Source organism: Mesoplodon mirus (assembly GCF_964341445.2).
Source record: "Mesoplodon mirus genome assembly, contig: HAP1_SCAFFOLD_434, whole genome shotgun sequence".
NCBI classification, from domain to species: Eukaryota; Metazoa; Chordata; class Mammalia; order Artiodactyla; family Ziphiidae; genus Mesoplodon; species Mesoplodon mirus.
The window spans coordinates 208748-230322 of record NW_028295540.1 but is presented as its reverse complement, the minus strand read 5'-3'; the positions used below and the strand labels follow the sequence as shown (position 1 = coordinate 230322).

At 37.4% G+C, this 21575-nt stretch overlaps 1 long non-coding RNA gene across 1 annotated transcript; it reads left to right on the top strand.

The window, feature by feature from the left end:
• The first annotated feature begins 8214 nt into the window (after positions 1 to 8214).
• LOC309797380 lies at positions 8215 to 9269 on the top strand. Its single transcript, XR_014292623.1, has 4 exons — positions 8215 to 8440; positions 8561 to 8605; positions 8760 to 9007; positions 9146 to 9269. It is a non-coding gene; the product is annotated as an uncharacterized lncRNA (long non-coding RNA).
• Positions 9270 to 21575: the final 12306 nt, after the last annotated feature.

The following is a 21575-nucleotide window of genomic DNA, read 5'->3' as shown; positions in this document are numbered from 1 at the left end:
AAAATTTAAGAGTGCATTATCTAACAATGTGAGTTGACGGGCAGTAAAACGACGATGTCAGGAAGATTAGAAGAACACAAATGAGAAGCAGAGACATTTTAAAGACCACTGTTGATAGCCATCGCGAGAAGGTTTAGCTGCGATTTCGCAGAAGTGCAACGATGTGTTGTACGCTGTATTGAAGAGTTGGCTTCATTTTCAATTCAGCTAGGAGCCATGGGTAGAGTAACATAGTTTTTAAACTTTATACTCAATCATGCTTAAGTTCTTACCAAATCATCAACTAAGAACAAAATCCTATAATAGTCTTATGTAGAATAATTGCATGTTTCCAGTAGTTATTCGCTCAACGGTTACAGGAAAGCCTTCCTTTCGACACCAACAACTTTTCAACAACGCCTAGGAAAAGTAATATAAGGTCGTCTAAACAATTTTTTGCTAGCTCAAACGCAAGAATTAAATTGCAAAGTACTGCAAAGGTGCTTTTTTTCTACAACCTTTCAATTTTCTTTTTTTCAATCTTAATGGCGTATTACCGTAGAAGCGACGGTTTCTAAAATCATGTCAAAATTTTTAGAAATCACCTTACAGTTCATGGGGAGCATGTAGCGCAGTGGTTAGGGATACTCTGCAATTTATACTCGGACGGATCGGAGGTTCGGTCCTTCGTCTTGGGCTTACTAAGCTATTAGTACCTTAGGAGTCGGCGAATTAGTAGATCAGACTTGTCTGGGAGGACAGAAATACTGACTTGATACAACGATAGGCCACTGCAAGTCAATCACTTCTATAATACTTGATGAAGTCGAAAAGTATGGCGCGTCCCTCAAGGATTGATCAACTCGAACAACTTTATCCTTTATGCTTTATTACAGTTCTTTACCTGCAACACAACCAATCTGCCTCATTTAACGGTAGTTCACGAGAGAAGGGAATATGATCAATATACCTATGGATCGCAGATCCCTATACTACTATAATAGTAATCTCGTTAATCCTGAGATAACTCAAGGAAGTACCAATAAATTCTTATGTTCCTCTTCGCGTATCGCAGCTATTTAATAATGAAGGATATGCGAAGACACGAATAATATCAGAATCCTAGTGTCGTGCCCTCTTCATTTCTTTCCTATATTTTTGGCCACCATGCAGCCATGGGTACTTCATAAAGCTAAATTAACCACAAAATATTAGAGGGATGAATAGTAATTGAATGCCACAAATTCAACGCACTTTATTCAACCATACTGAAAAGATATCGCCATGTGAAACAACAAAGGAATAACTTCTACTTCAATAGTTTGAATATGCAGGAGTCTTTTTGATGGATCAATTATGAGTAATGAATTGTCGGCAAGTCGGCTAATATCTGCTGGGAATGCCAATAGACAACATGGACCTTACCCCAAATCCTCCATGCCTAACAATAGCTGTCGGCATGGTTGGATTCCATACGAGACTGGTGTCGTGACCGTCTCCACCCATCCAAAGCTCAAGGTCAATAACTAGCCCAGAAGTAGCAAATGTATGGCTAATGAGTGGTCAACGGATCTCGTCTGTTTTGCTTCGCTTTTCCAATTCTTCCTAAACTCTCATTGTTAGTCAATGTTTGTAGGACTCTTCTGTTCTTCATAATGGCTAGTGAATCCATTTCAAGACGTTAATGTAGTCGCCAGTACAACTAACTAGTTACAATGGTTCTCTCTGTTGAACACATTACTGAATTATTTCATGTATGCACATTGTTGATGAGAATCCAGTTCTAAGCCAGTTCTCATCAACACACTGGCTCGTCTTTTCACACGCTACCTTTCAGAATGCAAGGTTCCAAATCAATGGAAGACCAGCAAAACCATGTTGTTGTACAAAAAAGGAGACCTCAACGACATTGGAAATTATCGCCCAATTTGCCTGCTGTCCGTCGTCTATAAACTATCTACTCGAGTCATCCTTAATAGGATTGACAGAACATTGGACGAGGTACAGCCATGCGAGCAAGCAGGGTATCGAAAAAGATTCAGCACGATAGGCTACATCCACACAATAACGAGGCTCACTGAAGTATCACAAGAGTACAAAAGACCGCTTTGTCTCACTTTAATCGACTTGAAAAAGGCCTTTGACTCCTTTGAGACAGAAGCGGTGACAGAAGCTCTGGAAAAGCAGGGCGTCGCTACTCAGTACATCAAGATCCTTCGTGAGCTGTATAAGGATTTCACAACTATCATATCAACATTCTACAACGAAATTAAAATTAACGTAACGAGAGGGGTTCGACAAGGCGACACAATATCGCCAAGACTTTTTACAACAACCCTAGAAGACATTATGCGAAAATTGGAATGGGACAATGAAGGAGTAAAATTGATGGTCGGGAACTACACCATCTTCGCTCTGCTGATAATATCGTCTTTATAACATCAAGCATCAGTCAGGCGGAACGAATGCTTGCCGCCTTTGACAGAGTATGTGGAAGTATTGGTCTTCGGCTAAACCTGACGAAAACGATGTTCGTGAGGAACGGATTGGTGTCGAATGCCCCATTTACGCTCAACGGAACGAATATCTCCGAATGCTGTAGTTATGTGTATATAGGTCGAGAAGTCAACGTGATGAATTACCTAGTCCCAGAGCTGAGCAGGAGGAAAAGAGCGGCATGGGGAGCTTTTAAGAGCATCGATGATGTAGTGAAGAGGATGAAGAACACGCGACTCCGTGCCCACCTTTCTGACTCGACGATTCTTCTTGCGTTAACGTACACATCAGAAACCTGGCCACTACGTAAGCAGGATGAAAGAACACTCAGCGTTACTGAACGCGCAGTCGAAAGGGCGATAGTAGGAGTGTCCCGTCTAACGCAAAGTGAGAGAGGGAATATGGAACTCGGACTACGTCAGCGATCGAAGATTAGAGACGCCGTTCTTTAAGCCAGAATGTCAAAAACAAGGTGGACCGGGCACGTGATGCGACTCAATGACAACCGATGAACAAGAGCCATCACCGATTGGATTCCTCGGGATGCCAAGCGCACAACAGGAAAACCACCGACCCGATGGTGAGAGTTCTTCACAAAAACTCTTAAGGAATGGTATGATACTCAATGCGTCCCTAGAGCGAGCAGAACACATTGGGCCACTCTTGCATGCGACACTGACGGATGGAGACAATACTGGCGCCCGCTCGATACACGCGAAGATCAACGGGAATCGAGGTAATCTACGTAATGTGCACTGTTAACCTTATCTTTTCTGTTCTCCACATCGCAAAACGTTGACGTTGGTGCAACTAGGTAATTATATTGCTTCTCTCTGTTGAACATATTACTGAGTGTCTCATTCTATGTACATTCATGATCTCATTCTTTCGTGATTATTTTTTGTGTACCATGTATATAAAGGTTTAATTACCCATGTTTGAGGCAGGGCCGTAAAGACAACAAAATCAAAAAAACTTCCATGGCGACTGACGAGCAAATCAGTAATTCAAGAGCTATCCTATCATCAAATGGAGCAGAAAGGCACCAAAAACTAAAACAATAAACTAGTCGGTGTGTCACTTAACACTACCACTCAATCACCAATTCAATTTGCTGCAATTTGCTTCGGATGAAAAGAGACGGTTACGATACTGACCTCGCGTGGAATCCAACCATGTTGACAGCTGTTGTTAGGCTTAGAGGAGGATATGGGGTAAGGTCGACGTTGTCTATTGGCATTCCTTGCAGATATTAGTCGACTTGTCAACAAAATCGTTGTTAGCTTTACAGTAATATTGTGGATGTAGTGTGCGCGAAAAGTGCAACTTCCTATTCAACCAGCTGTCACAAAATTTTATCAAAATCATCAGCTGATTTAGGACATAAAAAGTATTTATCAAAGTTTGGCCTCACCCGCACGCTATGTAATATTTTTTGCTGCTTAACTCACAAGCATATTTGAAACTCGCTCTGCGCCAATACGAAAATTATATATTCATCACTGAGAACTGATAGGACACAACATTTCTTCGAATAGAATTATATTTTATCAAATGAGCAGATAGCAAAACATCTCGGCTCAGACTATACTTGAGGTAATTCTTTTGCCTCTGAAGGCTTGAAGATCATTTCATATAAATGTTTTTGAAGAAATATCCCTTATGACCACTGAGAGCTTTCCTTAGGAGCTTCGAAAGGAGACTCATTCATGAATTCGGAAACAAGCTACATAAATGTTTGGAACGAAAAGAAACACTAGTAAGAATTAGCAAAAACTAGACTACAACTACAATCATAATACCTTTAAAAAAGGACGAAACTAAGAATCCTTAAATTAATGTGAATAACAAATCCTGCCTTTTTGAAGACAAGCGTGACATGAATCAATGCAATAGATGCAAAAGTAAATGTGACCTTGATTTGTCCACTTTTGTGATTTTTGTGATGAGAATGATTTTATTATAAAACACTAAAAAGTCAGTGCACAAAGCACTTCATTGCAAAGGCACATGAATCAATAAACTGGAGTTTCATCCTAATAAGATCAGTTAACATCGTTATTTTACGTTTACAATTTCAATGTGCATCCCTTAAAAATCATATCGTCACTGGGAAACATATTTATATCGAATATAGCTACCCATAAGAAATAAGGAACTCGTAAGTAAAAATATCACCTCGTCAACTAAGCGAATAACTACCGTCCTTCTCTGTTAGCTTGAACGAATCTAACTTTCATAAAAGCAAAGCAGTCTTAAAACATTTTACATTTAGATTACATATTGCGTTACTCACAGATAAAAATAAAAGCGGATTTTCTTGTCAGCTGCCTGTACGACCTGATGACCGTAAACAAGAAAGGTCTTTTTCTTCTTCTCATTAGGACCTAAATTTTCACTTATGAAGAGCATTTGAAGACGTAATGTACTATACAATAACATAATTTTAAAATATAAATAAATAGATACATATATGTACATATATATTGCAGAAATAAAAGAAAAGCGCAAAATATGGTGGAAAATTAATTTTTGGGAAAAAATGGATACTAGGCAGACCATTCCTCTACCTAAAAAAATATGATCTTTAAAATTTTTGGCATTAACAGAAATACAATGTTCTTTTCATAAGAACATATATTAGGATCTTTTAAAATTGTGAAAACACAAATGCCAAGCTTCGTTTTCTCAACGGCAAACTTCATACAGCTTGATCATCCTTGTAGCAGGAAAAAAATGATAAAGCTCTCAGCCTAAAATTATAAAAGACCATCTAAATTTAGAGAATCTAGAACATCTCTGCAAAAATCTCCAATCACAAACAAAATCGCTAAGAGATTGATGACGATATTTCTCCTTAGCTTACGCATGGTATCCTCGATGACGTGAGAGGCATTCTTTATTATACAAATTTCTTAAGGAATGATAAAAACAACTTTCAACCAGACTATTCAGTTAGATCTCGGTCTACATAAGGAAGGTTTGTGTACGATTCCATACAACTTTTTTACCCAACATTTAAAACAAAACAGTACATAATTCGAAATGTTAATAAAGTTGAACTTAAAGAGAGAATACATTATCAATTTTTACATACCTTCATGGCCCAAATAACTATTTCATACAATCGGTAAGGCAATACGGTTCGCTTATGAGCCTTGGAATGCCTGCAGTACTTTTCTTTGAAAGTTGTTATAAGCTCATTCTGATGTTCATCAATCGCAGTAATAACATATTAGGTAAGTTAAGAGCAGAGAACGCTAAATTTAAAAGAAAGGCAAAAGTAATGAGACAACGAATGAATGAAAATTTCAAATCAATGAAAATTTCATAATGAAATGAAATATCCATTAGTTATTCTAAAGAACAAGAAAGAAGTGACTAAACATGCGGTTAGTACATTGACGACGACACCTAATTCCAGGTCTATTAGCAATTTTCTATTTCTCAAAACAGAGCATTATTTTATTGTCAATGGAAAACTTTAGAAATAGCTAACATGAGTGGATTATAGAAAAACCCTTTCTCTACTGCAGGATTTTTAAAGAATAAACAAAAGAATAAACAAAAACAACGATGACTATAAATCTGACATGTTCACAGGAGGAAAGAATGCTCTATTTTACAATTCTGCAGTTAAAATGCTCTATTCAATAAAATATAAGCAATTATTAAAGGATTCTTGAATTGTTCACCTATTGTAGTTCACTATTAGCTGCCGACCATTGAAACAGGAGGGAGAGTTCTAGGGACTTCTTTGTCCCTGGAGGGATTCGACCGAAGCGCAGTGATGGTCAACCGTCATCACCCACCACTGCTGTTCTCTCTTGTGCCCAAGATCAAAGCGTAAGTTATTTTAAACAGTTATAAAAAATAAATCAAAATGAACCATAAAATATTTTGTAAGTGACAGCTATTTGGTTTAATTTCAGAACTCGCCCGAGACAAATGACCTGTGGGAGGACCGCCCAGATAGATGAACGAAGGTTTGTTTTAAACTTTTACAATTATTCTGCAAAGTTTCCAGGAAAAAATTAATTGAAATTAAATTAACTAATTAAAACCATCGTTTATCTCTCAACTAAAAACCGATCTGCCAACATGTCCCGTGCTATACTTGCTTATTAAAACTCATAAGCTGGTATCCACTGATGAATTGTGGTCAACAAATCCATTAACGTTTAAGGTTAGACCAATTATCAGTTGTGTAAACGGGCCAACGGACAGAATAACATGGTTTATAAACCTGATAGTCGTCCAGTTACTGAAACATTTGCTAACTCATCTCACGAACACCCGAATGTTTCTGGACCATCTACGTTACGAGCGTCCTAACAGCGCCTACGTCATGGAGTCATTCGATGTTCGATTATACGAACGTATCGAATGACTCCGCAATGCAAGCCGTTTTCGAACCTCTTTCTAAACACCAAAAAGAAATTAACATGTATGGCTTGTCGATTGAGCAGATCATGACCCTCATAAAATAGTGTTTGAACTGGTCAATCTTTAGATGATCCGGTAAATATTGCCCACAAAAGAGAGGGTTGGCAATGGGACAGCGACTGGCACCTAGTCTCGCTATTGCGTCTATGTCTAAAATAGAAGCCCCGGTAATTAATCTTGGGCCGATACTCTACTGTAGATATATTGATGATTGTTTTGTCATCTTCTCCACACAAGAGGAGATGAACAAATATTTTGAATTGTTAAATGAACAGTCAGAGTACATTAAGTTCACCCGAGAGACACCTAAAGAGGGCTGGCTTCCATTTTTAAACTTTCAGGTTAGCTTACATCATAACAGCTATGCTACGAAGTGGTACCGTAAGCCAAGTAATAAAAACATACTAGTTCATTATCTCTCATCTCATCCTTCACACACAAAAAGAGCACTACAAGAGACATGTTTCGTACGGCCTCCGGTGTGTGTACGGGAGGAGAACAGAGAGAAGATTCACTCGACTTGGCACGGAAAATAGCCATTTCCAACGGTTACAATATCGTAGCTTCTCGGTATAAGTTTAGAGGAAAGGCGATGAGCTCTAACGATGGGTCTAGCGATAATAAAATTCCGTTGCAAATACCCTTCATTTCGAACGAATTAAGCATAGCTATAAAAAGATGCTTAAGAAGGGTGGGCTTAGAGAAATCAGTGGTAGTTATAGAAATAACACCGAATAATCTACGTCGCCAATTGATTCGAAACCGCTTGTACGACCGTCTATGTACAACGCATAAATGTACGATTTGCCCTCAGGTCAGAGACGGTGATTGCATGATCTCGGGTACAGTGTACCTGATTTCTTGCAAAATTTGCGGGGACGAATATATTGGCGAAACGGGAATACCTCTTTGTGTCCGCATAAAAGAACACCTAGATGGTTAATTTAAAAGCAAGGCGAACACTCCACTAGGCACGCATAGGACACAAGGACACAACGGACAGGATTTTGATGTTAAGGTTAATATTCTCGCGCAGAAAGCTAGCATGTCGGCGCGCAGGGTTCATGAGGCGTTTTGGACTAATTTCAAGAACCCAAACATGAACCGCAAGGAAGAGTGCCTCCTAATCACACGTGATCTCGCACAGTATATAAGACTGATCTTCTAGTCTGATAAAGGGGCACTCCGGAAGGAAGTATACCTCACTCCTCTTCCGCAGACACAACCAAACGGTTGGTCGGAGGCAGAGAAGTGGTGAGTATTTGACGTTGTTTATGTGGTTGGAACTTGGTTTTTGAGTTTCTCTGTTTAAGTTGTTGGCGTGTTTGGCTTGGTAGATCGTTGTCAATCGACCTTTCCAGGCTCTGAAGAAGGCGATACGGCCGAAACGTCAGCCCAATAATAAAATTGCTTACAAACCTCGTGTTTGTTCAAAGAAGAAAAATTAAGAAGTATTCTGCAAAGCTTCTTATATTCGTCTTTTTGTAACTAAGCACTATCGCATTTGAAATACCTTATGGTAACCGTTTTTCATGTATACATACGTTAACTTTTATTACATTCAATGCTGGTAAAAACGTTAGCAACTTCGCCGTCACTGAAGAGTTTTACGCAGCCTGAAAATTGAACCGGATTTCAGGCAGGAACGTTTTGCGAAATCGAGAAGGAAACAAAAACAAAAGAGGTTGCGTTTATAGTTTGGTTTTTATAGTTTTTTAGAAGAATGGTGCTGTGCAGGTCCACACGATGATGTTTTCTCTAAATTTATCTTTCTGATACTGTTTTTCCTTTATTTTGAATAAATTCTGGTTTACTATGTTCGTAAAGCATTATTGTAGATTATTGGGTGACAAAGAAAATAGAAGACAGCGATAATCATGGGCGCGGTATGGCCTCTGAAAGAGCAAATTGATCAAAATTATGATGCCGATCTATGTTCTCACTTATTTAACACAACAAGAGTTCTTCCACCTCTATGCTGTGCAGGTGAAACATGGGCTAGCACTTCAGCCGTATTGAAGAAACCACGCATAACAAAGACTGCACTCGTGCGACGTCTTCGGAAGCTGAGCTGGGACACAGATGAGTAAGCGGGTTACGTTCTCAGGTTACCACCCAATTCGATATTTATGTGATTGATTTTAGGTTTTTTTTAGTTTATTTCGCAATGAATCTCCTTTATAAATTCGTGTGAGTTTTATTCCTCAACTATTGGTTTTTATAGGTATAGGTGGTTCAGTGTTGGAATGATCAGCGAACGATTAGTCCACTTCTTCTACAAACGCACTCATGATTTTAGTCAACGAATTCACGACACACGTATTATTTTTCCGTTGATTTTTCTTTGTGTTGTTGTTTGTTTATGAAAATGCAATGTGCTGTCAAGGAGTTCTTGATTGTACGTAGGAATAAAACCGTGAACATTTCTGGTATAGGTTGCACATTTGACAGAGTAGGCTGGTGCGTTAAAAAAATTGTGCGTTGTGAAATAAATGTTTTCACAGCCCTCGGATGGTCTTGAACTTTGAATTGTTCGCTTTTCAAGTTCTGGCATATTACCAGCTTTTACCAACTTTCCTTTTCTTTTTGCACATGTCAACTAGAGCCCTCTCCAGTAGGGCCACCTATACTGATTATTTGTGGACAGCTGTTTCTCTCTGTCGAAAAAATCGCCTGTCAGTCGTATCACTATCGTTTCAGTGACACTATCTCTCTCCATGTCCCTACTAGGTCAAATTCAGGCGAACAAATGCAATTAGGTTAATTTGGTGCGGCAACATATCTTTATTCTCTAATTTTTTAGTACCGTAGTGTCATTTTTCACGTGATGGCTTTGTTTTCCACCACGTAAAATGGCAAATGTATAATATTCACGCCTTCACAGAATCGGATTTCTTGCTTCTTGTAATTATTTTATGTCCTTTATGTTTTTTCTCTAATTCTGGTGAAATAATTGATGTCTAGTTAGAGTGCATAATTTGAGAAACTATTAGGAGTTAAATTTCATTTTTAACTGCCTATTTTTCTTAGTCTGCAGTGCTATTATAAATCGAAATATAACCGCTAAGACGCTAATTTGCAAAACTTGGGGGCGATGCAAACTTCCAACCAGATGATTGCCCTTTCCAGGGGTTCACCAGTTGTCAATTACACCATCCGTGCCCCTCGCTTTGCCTTTCTCTCAGCGCGTTTTATTTTGCTTCTATCAACGCTATCAGCACTCATCCGTTATCGGGATGATCTTGGATGCCCAAATCGGCATTGAACCCAAGCTAAGCTGACGCTGGTCAATTTATAATGATGTTAAATTTCATTTTTAACTGTTCTCATCTTTAACTGCTTATTAGGAGTGGCGATAAGTCCGCAATAATTTTTTCCTTCGCTTGCATGGCCCGACATCACAGATGTATCACATTTGTGTGGTTTCCAGCAATTCTTGCATTTTCTTCCTTTTCTCGTATCCATCATCCACGAAGGTCTTTGGATTTTCGCATATGGGTTCGGCAGCTGTTTGAAGAGTTTCAGTCTCATATATGAACGTCGTTTAAGGCTAGTCGAGGCGATTCATTCTCCATTCCTGAGACAAGCATGCTACGGAGTTTCGACTTCTCCACCAAAGACAGTTGCCAGTTTTTGTAGACTGGAGGGAACTAGCGGGTCTATGACAAGTCTAGTACCAATTTCCTGACTTCAGACGGATGGGAGGCTTGGTTAGCCCAGGATAGGATCGAACCATTGCCTTTTGTTTTTAACCGCTCTAATGAACGGCCCTACTGCCACTATGCTAGCTCTGAATCTGTTTTCTACTTTACATTCACATATGCCAACAATTGGGATCATCGATGCATCCGTGTTTATGTTGTATATTCTTTGTAAGGATAAAATAGCAAGCCCATTATTCTTAGCAAAGGGCGTTGAGAATCATATGGTTAATCGTACGAAAAAATTCAATTTTCTTTATAGTCAATAGTGTGAAAATAAATTTAGTATTACGTGAGATGCTGAAACAGAATATCCAAATTTGAACGAGAATTACGAATAGCGTATTCCTCTATGCGTCATGGATTATTTCATGTTCAAATGTTTCAGCTCTTTTCTGGCATTAATCGTCATGGAGTTGAATTCACCCTAGTACTTTTTCTCTTTCAAATGAATTCGAAAAAAAATTGTCTTCGAAATATTACGGCTGGCTCTGAAACGTTTATCGAGTATGTGATTTTATTGATTCCGTTTATGAAGAATGATATGTCCACAGTTTATTTACACAAAAGATTTCGAGTTACTTTTAATTTGGTTATATTTTGTGTTTCATCACTATGTTTTCATGCGTTTTCTAAGGCAATGAATAGTAATATTGCGGAAATTATTTGACTATCGCTTCGAATTGTAGCACACTCTATGTCTCAATATGATATTTCGATAGAAATATCTCGCAAAACATTTTTCATGTATGAGTGAATGTTTGGTGGAACGGTCTGATATGATGAATAGTAATTTCATCCAGGGATGGAAAGCGATCGTCCATGTGCAGTGGTGTTCCGTTGAATATTTGTTCCAGCAAAAATACGTGTCACAATCAAACATGTTGAAAGATCGGACGTAAATTTAATAGAATGAAAAAAGTAGTCTGTATTTTGCTTTAAAATTTAAACACTTAAAAATCGTCGAAACTATTTTTTATGCCATCTAGTGCATATTTTTGTCAATCATAACTATCTATCTTTTATCTGAGAAATCAAATGAAACCTACGAGGGCATTACAAACTATTTTTAAACAGCGTTATTCCTTTAATCTCTGTTGATAACAGCGATCTTAGTTTATTGGTAAGATTACGCCAGATTCTTATGATTTTTCTTTGTGGCGAACATTTCGGCACTGTCGCCTGTTTTAGAATTTAATTGACCAGGTTGAACATGCATAGCACTTGTTTCCTACGATGTGATACGATACGATCATAACGATTTTTTGATAGAAATTCTACGTCTTCAAAGTGCTTAGAAGTGTCGTCTCATTCAGTTCTACGTGCTGAACGTCGTGTGTTATCGTATAGAGTCTGCTTTTCATCTACATCACAATATCATTAGAAATTAGATCGGTTTTGTTGCGTAAAACAAATGCTTAACAGACATCTTGACGATTATCTCACAGATATCCGTTGAATTCACGAGGCACTCACTTAGAATGCATTTTTACTTTTTACTGTCTCGAAAATAACGAATGATTATTCAATTATAACGTTAAGTCTCTGTACAACTCATCAAATAGTTTTTAGATGGCAGCACCAATTATTTTCGTTGTTATCAACTTCTGATACTCGACCTTCTTCGACGTGAAGACTCATATCTCCGGGACGAAAACCTTTACAACCAACTTCGTGCAGAGTGTAAGTAAAGTCTTCCTTGTCCATATCTTGTGGCCATTTCCAGTTCTAAGCGTTGCTTTATGTTTATGTTTTTACTCAAAAATAACGATGTGATTTAACACATTGACGACTATCGGCATTGTATCAATGCTCATTTTTTTCGTGGTTTTTTTTTCCGCATTCCGTTTTGATCCCCAGACATTTTGAAAGCAGTCATTAAATAGCTTTTTGAAAACAGATTTAAGAATGGTTTTGACATTGAAAATCTCTGTTGTGTACTTAGAAATATTCAAAGGACAGGCCATATTTTAAAAAGCCGAATAGGCGTCCTTTGAAAATAAATTAACATAGTTGATTTTCAGAAGGTGTAATGGATCATATTTATCGCATGGAACGCTAGGATATGAGAAATACAGCTATGAACTGCATAAGCTGGAAAAAAGATTTTCAGAGGAAATACGACTTCTTTGATCTTAATTGCATAATATTTTTTCATTTTTAAAACCCATGAAATCCATCCAATAAAGAAATTTTTTTCTATACGCGGGACATGTTATCAAATTCTGAAGCCCTCTATTTATTCTCGCTAACGTCATGGAGTCGTTCGATGTTACCGACCCTTATACGAACGTAACAAATGACTCCGCAATGCAAGCCATTTTCGAATTCCTTTCTAAACACCAAGAAGAAATTAACATGTATGGCTTGTCGATTCCAAAAATCATGACCCTACTAAAGGAGTGCTTAAACTGCTCAATCTTTAGATGGTCTGACAAATATTACGCACAGAAGAGAGGGTTGGCAATGGGGCAGCGACTGGCACATAGTTTTGCTACTACTTTCATGTCTAAAACAGAAGCCACGGTAATTAATCTTAGGCCGATACCCTACTGTAGATATGTTGATAATTGTTTTGTCATCTTCTCCACACAAGAGGAGATGAACAAATCTTTTGAATTATTGAATGGACAAACAGAGTACATAAAGTTCACCCCAGAGAGACCAAAAGAGGATTGGCTTCCATTTTTAAACGTTCAGGTTAACCTATATCATAACAGCTATGCTACGAAGCGGTACCGTAAACCAAGTAACAAAAACATATTGGTTAATTATCTCGCTTCTCATCCTTCACACACCAAAAGAGCACTGATAAGAAACAGGTTTCGTACAGCCTCCGGTGTATGTACAGGGGGAGAACAGAGAGAGGAATCACACAACTTGGCACGGAAATAGCCATTTCCAACGGTTACCATATTGTAACTTCTCGAGATATGTTTAGAGGAAAGGCGATGAACCGTAATAAAAAGTCTAGCGAAAACAAAATCCCGTTCCTCCTACCCTTTAATAAGAACGAAATAAGCACAGCTATAAAACGATACTTGAAAGGGGCAGGCTTAAAAAAATCGGTAGCAGTATAGAAATACCACCAAACCCTCTACGGCGCCAATTAATTGAAAGTCGCTTATATGACCGTCTATGTACAATGCAAAAATGTACGATTTACCCTCAGGGGAGAGACGGTGATTCCATGAGTTCGGGTATAGTGTACTTGATTTCTTGCAAAATATGCGGGGACGAATATATTGGCGAGAGGGAAGGCCTCTTTGTGTCCGCATAAAAGAACACCTAGATAGAAAATCCAAAAACAAACCAAATACTCCACTAGGTACGTACAAAGCAGAAAAACATAACAAAGAAGATTTTGATATAAAAGTTAAAATCCTCGCACAAGAATCTAACATATCAGCGCGAAAATTCTTGAGGCTTTTTGGATTAATTTCAAAAACCCAAACATGAACCGCAGGCGGAACCGCCGAAACGTCAGCCAACGTGTAATTAATAAATATTATTTTAACAACCTCGTGTTTTCTTAAAGAAGAAGTTTGCAATTATCGAACAATGCCGAGGTTAAGATATAGTCGGTTCTGGGAATTTTTTCTTATAATTCATCGAACAAAAAAGTTGGCATAAGGATACTGATATTAAGTCGTACATTATCGTAGCACCTTCATCTTGTATTTTTAGTAAAGTATTTTCGTCTAAAAATTCTCAGTTAAATGTTCTCTTGCAACAGCCACAATTGACTGTTTAACTATTGTCAGTCGCTATTGTCGTCCGGCAATTTTATTGTCATTCTCCTTCTTCTAATGTTTATATGGTTGAAATGGACGTTCTTCGCTTTCCAATAAAGTCGAGCATCATTCTGTCATCCCACTAGTTGCATTTCGCTAGGATTTATCGTCATAACATTTGCACACGTAAATGTTAATGTCTCTTTATTGTGATGTGCTGTTACTCAATCGTATATTAAAATGAGAAGATTATTCTCTACTTTCATAGATTGCAATCTGACAGATTTTTTTCCAATACCTATTATCTAGATATTTCGGAAACGTATTAATATCTTATCTTATAGCATAAATAGTTGCTGCAGTCTAGTCAGACTTGAAGTTACGACCTTCATTTTGATGTTGCTTATTTATCAAAATCCTGTTTTTATTTTTCATATGATATAGTTCTAGACATATTCTTGTCTTGGTCTTGACACCAAACAAGGTTTTCTTTTTTGAAGAAACACTTCCAGAGTTGGTAACATAAGTAGAGGTTAGAGATTTTATCATTGCACAGCCGAAGTTCATGCAAGAGGAACTGTTGGAATGTAGACGGCAAATCCATAATTTATTTTTTTTAATTATAATTATTATATTAATATAAAAATTATAATTTTTTTTAATCCATTATTTTCGAAAGCTTTCCTTCTTTTTTGTTCTAGCAACATGTTGAAAAAGGTTATAATTGCGCGTTTTAACAATGTTAATTAACAATCTTCTCAGCCTCATCCTTGTTACGGTATTTTTGAGTGCCTCCTATTCCAATATTGTTGTCCATGGCAGACAAGAAGTTGTATCATGTTAACCAATTCTCTGTTAGTCAGTCGTCCAAACATCAACTGATTCAGTTTCATTTCTATTTTGACGTTTTAAATCATCTAACATTTTCTTTTCTATTGAATCTGCTGTGTGTTAGTTACGCACTTAGATATCTAAGTATACCGTCCTTCCTTATTCCTAGATCTGCTGAACACATGGCTTTAGAAACTGCTTTATTCTACCTTTATTAATACCGTTTGTCGTGTATCAAAGTATGCAACCTTACGTCTAGCATTTCCGCTTCACTTATGCTGTATAAAAGTCCGAAGAGCTATGCTCGTAGAAATATCAATTTCCTTGGCGGAGTCTTGCAAACGATCCAATGGTAGCTGTCGCCAAAAATAGCGAAAATAAATTGTCTTATTTTCATCACCTCAAAAGAACTTATAATAAGGCAACTTTGGGTGGGATGAGCCAAACAAGGTCACTAAATCTCAGCATCATTCTAGCCATCTAGGGTCTGGTGATAGTATAAAGGCGTATTGTACATACGTCGCTACAACGCATACACACTTGCGTCTGAATCTTTGACTAACGATGTGATATTAGCTAAGAAGGTTAAGAACGGTATCACTAGATAGGCCGAGATTGGAATACCTCAGTGATTTATGATGCCGAAGAAAAAAGGTTTCTCGAAACCTCAAGCAGTTGAAGAGACTCTTTAAATCAACGTCTCCATGTCAGTGCTAATAAAGCCGATAATTTAAAAGCACAAGTCCGTCGGCAGAAGCACTCCGGTAGATACCCAAACGCGGAGATGCGCGAGCAACATGCCGATCTTGCAAAGTCCTTCAGAGAAGGGATAAAAGGAAGGACGAGAGAAGAGCATCATTAGTGCGTTAAGATGCACAAGTCAGAAAAACGTAACCAAATCCCGCCCAGTTATAACCGATTTAAAATGGAAATTGCGCTTAAGAAATTTACATATAAACATAGAACGTTAGTATAAATTGTCTTTTTCAAGTCTGTCATATTCGGAACTCTTCAGCTCTGATTATCGAAATCTTATCCGCAGCTATCGAACAGCCGTGACTTTGAGCATGTATGTGTTTGGACAGCATAGTATTTAAGCAGTTCAGCTTGCTATTTAGCAGTTCTCTTCCTTGCTGGGAAGATAGATGTGAATATAGCCCGTTCCTTAGATTTATTACGTTCCGAATTCTTATAATTTTGTCGGCGAGTGTAGCGCAGCGATTAGATGTGTCCTGAAATTCACACTGGATCGATCGATGGTTCGATTCAGCGCATCGTGCTCACCAATCCTTCCGTACCTCCGAGATCGGAAAATTGATAATGAGAGGGTAAAGGCATCGACTTGATACATAGGAAGACACCGCAGATCAGTGTATGGAGCAAATATGCATTCAATTACCTCTACGATGCTTGATGAAGTCGATTGTATGGCGCATTCTTCAGGGATTGATCGAGGCATACCACTTTATCTTCGCTTTATTAACTTATTATTGCAAGAAATTTTTTTATCAGGAATTATCGCGAGTACTATTGATCAGGAACTGTTCAATAGAAAACAATTCATAGTGGTTTTACATGATTTTGAAATGAATTCATCTGATATTATGATGCTACCGCTTGTAAGTTGCCGTTTAACCCAGCGGCTAGACTGACTTGGTGTGTTACATTATCATAAATCTTCAGCCTCTTATAATTATCCTATTTTTGGCGTCGACATCACTAATAATTCTTCTTACAATTTCCACTAAATTTTGGATTAAAAAGTTTTTGTTAAACCTACCTAGTTAAGAAAAATGTAGTGTAAAGTATTTCCTGTTTACAAGCATCACTTTCTTTATCTGGAATGTGCTTCAAGCTTTCCTTTAGTGTGACGAAAGTTCTATTCCTCCCTAGCTATGCTTGGAATCGATTTCGTCGATTTTATCCCTCATCTGAATCATCGTGGATAAGATTTGATGATGGAGTTCGTTGATCCGTTTTCATGTGAGGTTATCAATCTCGTTCTTTATGGGCGTCAGTTAGACACTCTTCGGCAAAACGACACCGTCCACTCTTTCTGGAGTCGCAGTAAGGGAGCTGCTTGAAAAAGACGTGCGGTTCTTATTTTTAGACGGAATTTCTCATTTCATGAATGGTTATATAATAAACAGACGAATGCACAAAAAACGTACATGGCTAAGTTTCATGATTAGATCTTCTCTGTAAAAATGAGGTAGAAACCACTTTTTATAACTCGGTCACTGAAGCCGTGCCCATGGTTTCTTAGATTGTCTGTATTCAAAATGGTAAACATTCTTGCACTTCTAGGATCTACACTTTATGCCCTTTTTCAAGAATAGGTTCAAGGTAAGTATTTGTGTTCTCTTACCTACAGCAGTTCTTCTGTTATGTTTTCAAAGCCAAAATCAATCTTTTTCTTGACTTGATGAATCTATGGCTTCTGTTCATAATCATTAATATCACTCTGGGGTTTCCACACGACACGCGTTTCATTCAAAAGTTTAATAATTACCACTAATTAACAACACAATAAGAAAATACAACAATGTTTGAAGTGTAGCTTTTAAAACAAGTTTTTGAAATGGAGAACATATATACAATTGAAGTTGTATGAGAGCTTGCAAAGTATTTTGAAGAAGGTTCAGGAAGCATTTAGTAAAATGAAAGAACAATATATAGAATTTAATGACTAACTATGGCAAGGCATACTGATTTTCATGCCACTTCAGGTGTTATCTTTTACTACTGCTTGAGAGGACGATTCCTATGGCAAGAAGCGTCTATCATGTGTAAGGAGTACTGGGAATGGGAGCAATGGTTGAAGCATAAAAATCCGACACTACCAAAACGATGGACGTTGTTTAGTGAAAAAGCATTTAAACTTATGAAAAGGTAAGTTTGACTAAAAATGTCGACTTCCGGACTTCTATTTTTCTTTACTTTTTATCCAACTCTTGCGAACGAGTAGCATGAGCTACATAGTAATCGTGAAATATTACTAAGATCTAATTTAAGCGGCTAAAATCTGAGATAGTTGTAATTGCTCGTGCATTTGGTTTCCTGAGGACAAGTTCGGCACTTCCATGCTGCAACACATTCAAGAGTAAGCCTATTGTCTCATATTGCCGTTACACATAAAGAGTATGTTGCTGGTTTAGTGAGATCTCTTTCTTTTCCCGTTATAACATTATTAGGAATTTCTCAAGGTTTACAACTTAACGACTATGCTTCACAGGAAAATAGCTATTATTCTCAATAATTTATAACAGCTTGGTTTTTGGATGGAAATCTCAAACTCGTTTTCAATTTGGGCGATCATCTGTCGGAAGAAACTCTGTTGTACATCACAGTTTGACAATCAGGAGCGCTTTCATCCCGGTCGACAAGTAAATCATTGAGGACAAAACAAAAATGTTACATTTCTAGTGCTTAAAACTTGTATAGGAGTCTATTTTTATTATTCAGTAATTGAGCAGAAAAATTACTTGTTTAAATAATTTTCGAAGTCTTAAGATAGTCGTGGAAGAAGAGCATATTTCTTTTAGAACGTTGACGGCACGAGGAAAAGACCGTTGGTCGGCTAAAGATATGAGGAAATTCATTTCAAAGGAGAAGCTTTTGAAGCCAGTCAAGGTAGAAGAATCTGCATGAAGACATTATCATTTCAATGGTTTAATTTTCACATTTCATAAACAGTTCTTAAATGCAATTTTTGATCACCCAACATTCATCGTGTTCTTTGTTTACTTCCTTTTTTTTCGTTAAGATTTCTGTAGCATTTCGTGCTATCACTATCACTTTCCTCCAACATTTCTTGTCTTGTGATGCTTACATGTACATAATTTGATTTTTTTCGTAGACTTCTGAAGTTTTGACGAGCATTTTTTTTAAATCTTCCATCATAGCCTTTTCTATGTGAATAGATGAATTTTATTCAAATAAATCTCGTAATTACTCGTGTCAATGGTGGCAAATGATGTAACGACTTTCATACTCAATCACAAGGTCACAATCTTTCTTTTTATCTATGCAGCTAACAAAAATTTGCACATAGTCACTAATTCCATTAATCTCTAACTCAAGACAGCTATGCTTCAGTTTAACATGCAAGTTTTATCAAATCACTCTGCTTTCAAATTATTCTAGTTCATTTTAGAATGAAGCGGACGATGTGTTCGCATATAGACCGAGTGAGATCGTTAAGGTGAGCTCTTAAATGCAGATGGCGACATAATCTTAGAAAGTCAGAAAGCATTACGGTATACTATCGATTTTTTATCTCTACCGTTCTTGACTAAGCAACTGCAATCACTTTAGCAAAAAAAATACACCCTTACCTCTTGAGGGATTAAGGATATAAGTGCAATACATCCATTTTCTAGTTCTTTGATTCAGTTTTACTTCCCTTGTTCAATATTTATCAATTTACAGAATCAAGATCAAAGAAAAGATAATGGGAAAAAGAAGAGAACACTGAACATTGGATCAGCGCCACATTGTCAGCAATAGCGGAAATTAGCGAGCAAGTGGTGTCAGCTGTGACGACTAATTCCGTCATATCGCTTGTATGTTTTTGCATGAAACCAACCAGAAATGTAATTAATAAAGTAATTTGAAACTGTGAGAAGTTATTCACTACAATCTTTGGCTTCATTATACTACAATAATATAAAGTATTGAAAAACAGCATATCGATAGAATGTTCCATCGATATAAAGTGTATTACTATTGAAACAAAACTCCTCAGGCTCTAAGTCTACGTGAATAGAAGCGTCTTCGACGGGGATAAATAGTAAATTATTAGTTTATGTTTGTTTGTTGCTTTTGCGCAGTTGTTTCAATCAAATAAATTGTTCAATTATAGACTAAACAGTAGATGTAAAGCTTGCTTCGTTGGGTATCGTGCTATGATTTCGAACTCGTTTGAGGTAAATTCATGATTTAAAAAGTATTCACTCCAAGTTTTTGGAAGAACGTTTTCTCTTTCAAATTTTAGCATTATTATACATCATTATCTATATGATTAAATTTTTAAAAATATTTTTGTTACATTTCTCCTCGTTATTTCACAGATGAGCTTCCACAAAACTGCAAGCCAGAGCTGAGTTATAAGAGGCGATACTGATCTCTTGGTGCCTGTAAAAATCAGATTTCACCCATTCTGTAAAAAAGGTGATATATACAAAACACTATGAAAAGAGTACAACATATGTAGTGTTTTCTCAACTGAGTTTCTCAAATATTTGTTAGCAATAACATTACTCATCTGCCGAAAGTTCGAAGACCACATACTCGTTAGCGAGGAAAATCCGTAAAAAGCTTATGCTCATTGCTTGTGAGCTTACTTCCGAAACACACCAAATGAACGTAATGCCTGCTTGGACGAATATCATGGTAGTATTCTTTATTAGAATTTTGTTCTATCATTCCTATAAGTTTCAGCCTGTGTCACACCTTACATCATTATCAATGAGGAAGACTGAGTCAACTAATATGCATTTCTAAGAGCATCATCCTTATTGTTACTGGCCAAAAATTTGTGCAAGAAGCTTGATATCACTTAAAGTTATAAAGCTTAGGTAAGAAAGTTATAATTCCACAATTTCCAAGACCGACTGTCTTTTAACCTCGGCATTGTTTAATACTTCTTGATTCTTCTTCTTTGAACGAGCGCGAGGTTGTTAAGTTTATTATGAGGCTGACGTTTCGGCCGTGTCGCCTTCTTCAGAGCCTGGAAAGGTCGACTGACAGCGATCTACCAAGCCAAACACGTCAATAACTCAAACAGAGAAACTCAAAAACCAAGTCCTAACCGCGTGAATAACATCGAATACTCACCACTTCTCTGCCTTCGACCAACCGCTAGGTTGTGTCTGCGGAAGAGGAATGAGGTACACTTCCTTCTAGAGTGCCCCTTTATCAGACTAGAAGATCAATCTGATATATTGTGCGAAATCACGTGTGATTAGGAGGCACTCTTCCTTGCGGTTCATATTTGGGTTTTTGAAGTTAATCCAAAATGCCTCAAGAACCCTGCGCGTCGATATGCTAGTTTCTTGCGCAAGAATATTAACCTTAACATCAAAATCCTCTCCGTTGTGTCTTTGTGTCCTATGCGTGCCTAGTGGAGTACTCGTTTTGCTTTTAAATTTTCCATCTAGGTGTTCTTCAATGCGGACACAAAGAGGTCTTCCCGTTTCGCCAATATATTCGTCTCCGCAAGTTTTGCAAGAAATCAGGTACACTGTACCTGAGATCATGCAATCACCGTCTCTGCCCTGAGGGCAAATGCAAAATAATATAATAAATAAATATAAATAAATAAAATAATGTAATACAAATACAAAATATTATACATTACATGTTTTACACATACATTACATGGACG